General features: G+C 52.8%; 1 long non-coding RNA gene across 1 annotated transcript; it reads right to left on the bottom strand.

Annotated features, from left to right (window-relative positions):
* Positions 1-1,320: 1,320 nt before the first annotated feature.
* On the bottom strand, positions 1,321-5,408 carry LOC135279134 (uncharacterized). The gene is made up of 4 exons (XR_010346459.1): positions 4,447-5,408; positions 4,076-4,205; positions 3,431-3,499; positions 1,321-3,140 (listed from the first exon to the last, which is right to left on the bottom strand). It is a non-coding gene; the product is annotated as an uncharacterized LOC135279134 (long non-coding RNA).
* Between the last annotated feature and the right edge of the window lie 612 nt (positions 5,409-6,020).

The raw sequence follows: 6,020 nt of genomic DNA, 5'->3' as shown, positions 1-6,020 counted from the left end.
TATTGACAGGTTTCATAGTGGTTTTCCTGAAATGGCAATGTTGAGAATCAGATACTTGAATGTGATGTTTGCTTGGAGTTCAAAAAAGATATGAAGAAACTTTCAGTGGAATCACAGTAGAAAGAGCTTTTTAATGCTATCCCTGTTGTGTTCTAATACTGTGACACAGAATAAGTGCATGCTTGCTTCTGCCATGCACTCCATACCGTTATCCTCTCTCTGTAGAACTACAAGTAAGTGATGAAGATCACTGAGAAATTTAGTAAGACTTGAAAATTTGCGTATCGATTACATTGCTGCATGGAAGTGATCCGTTCAACCAACTTTGTTAGCAGAGACATGCTCGTGTACGGTTAATATTCGTTGCCGCGCCCGAGAAACCCACGGGACGCCAAGTTTGCCAATCCCGGCCCGCCTTTCTCCGCCCTGTCCAATCACAGCCGACCTTTCAACCCGGGCGCGGTCCCGCCAATCTCAACCCGCTCAGATTGGGCCTGCCCTCGGGGCCCTGCCCCTCAGCCTGGCCCCACTCTCGCGTACGGCTGAGGCGCCGCTCTGGCCACCACCGCTTTGAGAGCCGGCGGAGCTGTGTCCCCGCTGCCGGAGCCTCGGCAGACGCTGTTGGGGCCGGGAAGCGCGGCCGGGACCTTCCCGTTCAGGTCCTGGCCGGGATTTCTCCCAGGGAAACGGGCAGACGGCGGCGGGGAGCGGGCGGACTCGGCCCCTGCAATGGCGGCGGCGGGAGCAGAGCTTGAGGGGACCGGGATGGGGGCGGGGGGGGAGGGTCGCGGAGCCGAGCGCGGCGGGAATGGGCGGGCTGGGATTGGTGGGGCGCTGCCTCGGGTTGTGATTGGCTGGGTGGTCCGGCCCTGGGGCATAAATAGAGTGCGTTGAGGGGGCCCTGGCGTCAGCTCGGCGGCGGAGTTGGAAGCGACGGGAGCTACAGGTGCGCGATCTGAGGAGCGCCGCTGCGCCAGGACGGGACCCCCGCGGCTGCTGATCCGGGGAGCGCCGGTGAGCTCGGACGCGACTCCCGCGTCTGTCTGCCGCTAACATTTGGGAGCCGCTGCTGTCTAGTTCTTTCTGCCGTGCTCTGCGCGGCTTGGGCAGCTGGTGGCTGGTGCGGGGCCTGGAGTTGCGCCAGAGGAACCGGCTGCTCTTACCGGGAGCCGGGAAGTAGCCGTTTCGCGGTGTCTGGATTTAAAGTCATGTTCAGAGTACCGGGAATAAAGCTGGGATTTTTTTGCGTTTTTATTATTTTGCTTTTATTTCTAGTAATAATATTTTTTATTGTATTATTTCATTATTTTGCTTTTTTTATTACATTTTGTTTGGTTTGGTTTTGTTTACTAGGTATCTGATGTTAGTTCAGTAAGGGTTGTGGGACTGGGGCTGAAACACCAGTTGTGAGATCAGTAGAGAAATCAAGCCCCAGGGTGCGGAAAAAGGACTTTGGCACGAGCCAGGCCCAAAACAATACAGAGTGGTGGAAATCCTGGGGCTGGATAAATGCCGTGGGAGAAGGGCACAGAGCTGCAGCGCAGGGCCTGCAGGACGTGCCCAGAGTATCCCAGCCCCTGCCCTGTGGTACCAAGCAGAGGCTGGGGGTGTGGGGGCTCAGAGGGTTCCAGGGCCCAAGAGCCAGCCCAAGGGCACCTTTTGGGATGGGGGACCAGGGGCCTGGCGGCTATTCCTAGCCCCTGGGGCTGCCTGAGGGAGGTGAGGGGCGTCTCTGGGCAGGTGCTGGGCTGAGACACAGTGGGAGGGGGAGGGTAGATGTTGGCCTTCAGGCCTCAAGTGTCCCCAAAGTCGGGATCCCATGAGGGTGGGTGGGACAGCTACTGGAGACATTGAAATGACGACACTAACTGATTTGTGGCCTTATGAACAGCCCCAAACTGCAGTGACAAGCAGAAGCAGCTTTTAGCAGCAGGCAGTAGGAAGCTGAGGAGCTGGAGCTGAGGCAGAAGAGCTGGAGGAGACAGAAATATGGTAGGGTTTGGGGTACAACCCCTGTGGGGCTGGGATAGGGAATGTGGTGCTGGGGTGTGAACTGAATGGTCACAGCTGAAATTGCTGTAAGGGCTACCATAGGGACTACAGAGTTATTGCTGCAGGAGGGGTTGTAGTGTTGGGGCTCAAGAACATAGGTTCAAGAGCTGAGCTGAAACCACACAGAGAGCTAGCGTTAAAACAAAGAGCCTGCCCTGAGAAGCAGAAGTAGCATTGTGTGGCACTGCTGGGAAGATGTTGAACAGGAAGTGAAACAAGAGCTGGCAGTGAAATAAAGCTTGTGGGACTGGAGCTGAAATCACTGGGGCCACGGTAGGGACTGCAGTGCTGCAGCATCACTCACTGTTCAAAGGGATACTTACGGCAGGTCTAGAGAGTAACCATAGAATGGGACACAAAATGACGAGCTGGAGGTGGAATAATGACTGCTGGAATGGGGTGAGAATGGTGTTTCTAGACTTGGACCTGAAGCCTCAAAATTGGAGCCAAAGCCAAGGCCCTCATGTCTGAGCGGGGAGTAGTTTCACCTGACACAGCTGGAGAATTGAACAGCGGGAGCTCCAAGAACAGAGAAATAAAGCTTGTGGGTCAAGAGCTGAAATCACCAGGGATGGGAAAGAGGGCCTGTGGGCCAGGTATGGAAACTGTATGGTTGACATGGACACTATAGGATTTGTGCCCTGAACTCAGTGTACGTCTGTGGTAAGTGCTACGGCTGAGTATTGTGACTGAAACTAGAACAGAATGTGTGCGGTGGAAACCGGGGCTGAAATATAGCACCAGAAAATTATGGCAATGCTGGGATATTCCCTGAGTCTGTGATGGCACTTCCAGGGATGGAGACAAAATCACTGTGGGGTGGGCAAGTGGATGGCAAGGCTGGGGTTGTGCATGAAAAAGGAAACGGAAATGCAGAGCTGAGAACAAGGCTGTGGGCATCCGGTTGAAATGAGGCAGGGACTGGCATAGTGGCTAGGGATTGCTGGGTGGCAGCTGAAATCGCTGTGGGGCTGCGATATTGATGGTGGGGTTGGCTTACAGCCCCTTGGGCGGGATCTGAAGTGTTGCACAGCTGGGGCCCAGACCAAGATGCTGCCCTTAGAAGCCGCAGAACACCAGAGCTGGAGCTGCAAGAACAGAGCTGCCTGTCAAATAAAGCTTGTGGGTCAAGAGCTGAAAGGGCTGAAATCACTGGACATGAGGCTGTGCTTATTGCAGGGCTGGCACCGGGACTGCACAGGGGAATGAAGAATAGGATCGGTACACAGACTCTAGCATTCTTGCGCCAAAATCACTCTAGGCCTGGGACATGGATGCAGGGGCAGGGCATTGGGACTCTAAGTAGAACAGGATGTGTGGAGGGGAAAAGTTGGCTGCAGCAATATGCCTAAAACCCCCGCCGATGTTGGGATCTTACCTGGGTCTGTGATGGCACTTCCAGGGATGGAGACAAATTCACTCTGGCGCTGGCAGGTGGATGGCAAGCCTAGGATTGCATGAAAAAGGAAACAGAAATGCAGAGCTGAGAACAAGGCTGTGGGCATCCAGTTCAAATGAGGCAGGGGCTGGCATAGTGACTGGGGATTGCTGGGTGGCAGCTGAAATCGCTGTGGGGCTGGGATATTGATGCTGGGGTGGGCTTACAGCCTCTTGGGCAGGATCTGAAGTGTTGCAGAGCTGGAGTTACACCTAAGATCCTGCCCTTTAAATCTGGCGTAGTTTTCGCTGGCAGAGCTGGAGAAATGTGCTGCTGGAGCTGGAAGAACAGATAAGGTAGTGAAGTAAAGCTTGCAGGTCAAGAACTAAAATCACTGGGGCTGGGAAAGGGGGCTGCACATTGCTTGTGATATGTATTGAACTTTTGGGGGTTAAAAATCATAAGAGCAAAGTGAGGGAATTGGTTCTACATGTAAATAGTCTTGTCCTAAAGGAGCCATCAGCTTTGTCCTTAGACGGGAGTTAAAATTACACCCCTCCCACATTGTCCTATCCACTGGGGGCCCCTCCACCCCTGGCAGCACTCAGCGACGGCTGCCTGCAAAAACCTCACATTTTTACTCACACAGGGATGAGGCCGTGCACTCAGTTGTAACCCAGATTCACTTTTTCCTGCGGTGGGGGCCTCCTCTTCGGCTTGGATGCTTGCATTCCTTTCTAAGTAGCCTTGAACTTCCTTTGTTCTCTCTGCAGGCCTTTTTGCAAGTACACAAGTTAACAGACTGCACAAGTTTAACCAGCAGACTTCAGCTATGTCCAAAACTGGTTTCTACCCCAAGTTAAATTTCCAACCCCCTGTCTCACCTGAGCTGTTTGGAATTTTAGGAGGTGACAGCCCACTCGGGACCAAAGGTCCTGGGCAGGGCACAGGCCCATACACACAAAATGCCAGCCCTTTTCCAGGGGAAACAAAACTCACCACCCCAGTTTCCTTACATCAGTTGGCCGAAGGCGTGTGGCGCTCCCAGGTCACTCAGAGTTCTCACTGTCTGCAGATTTGGTCTCGGAGTTATGGGGTGCTTCCTCCCAACCCTTACCTCCTCCCCTCAGCCCCCTACTGCTGTGTCCCCTCCTCCGCCACTAACCCCTACTCTGTTTCCCAGCCCGCCCTCGCTCCATCCTTCACTCCGCCCTTAACCCCTCCCCACCACGCTGTGCTCCCTCCATTACTGCACTCACCGCCCACGTGCGAGTCCCGTCCAGCAGCACGTGGGAACCTGAGCCCTCGGAGGACGGTGCAGCTCCCGCAGCAGGACAGCACCCAAAGAAGACAGGCAGGGACAAGGTCGCTGGGCTGCAGGGTGTCACAAGGGGCTGAGGGGAGGGGGGTGGAGGGTGACACAGAGGATGGGGGCAGCTGAGAGGCAGAAGGGGTCTTTAGGAGCAACTGGAGGGCTCCAGGGTGTCACAGAGAAGCTGAGAGGCTACTCTAGGGAACTTGAGGGTGACAAGAAGAGGCTGAGGGGGAGCAGGTGCCTGAGGGTGACAGGTGAACCAGCCCTCACATCACCCCTAACCTCACCCTAAAAACTACCCCTACCCGGGTGGAGAGTGCACGGTGGAATTTAGGGGGCCAAGGGACAGTGTCGGGGGGCTTGGGGTGACACACAGACATTGTGGGCTGAGGGGCAAAGAGGGGAGGGCTTGACAGGGGGAGAGCTGACACTGAGGGTTAGGGGTACAAAGGACAGGACACAGGATACCAGGTAGGGTTAGGGTACAGTTGCAGCAGCCCTTACCCCAACTGTAAGCTCACCCTAAACAGCACCTCTAGCACACCAGTTTTCCCCAACAGCAGCACTAGGCAGCAACCCTAATGCTGGGACAGCCCCAGAGTTCTCCCAGCAGCCGCAGGCAGCGACCCAAATAAAAAGGTAACAATGATGTTTGTGGGCTAGAGAGTGACAGGTAGGAGTTTGGGGCTGAGCAGTTTTTAGGTTTTTTGTTTCTTGTTTTGTTTTTTTTTGGTTTTTTTTTTTTGGTGTTTTTTTTTTTTTTTTTTTTTTGGTGTGGGTTTTTTTTTTTTAGACCTTTAAAAGGATATTTTAGGGGATTTTTGCAGGAGCTTTTTAGGATACTTTTAGGGCTTTTTCAGGGCTTTTAGAAGATTTTGTTAGGGTATTTTAAGGGCTTCCTTTGTACTTTTTAGAATTTTTTGGGGGGGATTGGGTGTTCTTGGGGCTTTTTTAGGACTATTGAGGGTATGTGGAGGACTTTTTTCAGACTAGGGTATTTTTAGGGCATTGGAGGGAATTTTTAGGGGTTTTTTAGGGTCTTATTAGGGCATTTTAAGGATTTTTGGGGTATTTTTAGAGCTCTTTTAGGACCATTTAGGGTATATTTATGGATTTTTAAAAGTTCTTTGGGGAATTTTAGGGTTTTTTAAGAGTAGGGTATTTTTAGTGTATTTTAAGGGTATTCTGAGGCTATTTTTAGGTTTTTGTGGGGGTTTTAGGACACTTTGAAGACTAGGGGTCTTTTAGGGAATTTTTAGGGTCTTTTCATGGTAC

Source organism: Passer domesticus, chromosome 12 (genome assembly GCF_036417665.1).
Source record: "Passer domesticus isolate bPasDom1 chromosome 12, bPasDom1.hap1, whole genome shotgun sequence".
Taxonomy (NCBI): Eukaryota; Metazoa; Chordata; class Aves; order Passeriformes; family Passeridae; genus Passer; species Passer domesticus.
Note: the sequence above shows the minus strand (reverse complement) of the source record. Positions and strands in the feature narration are given on the sequence as shown.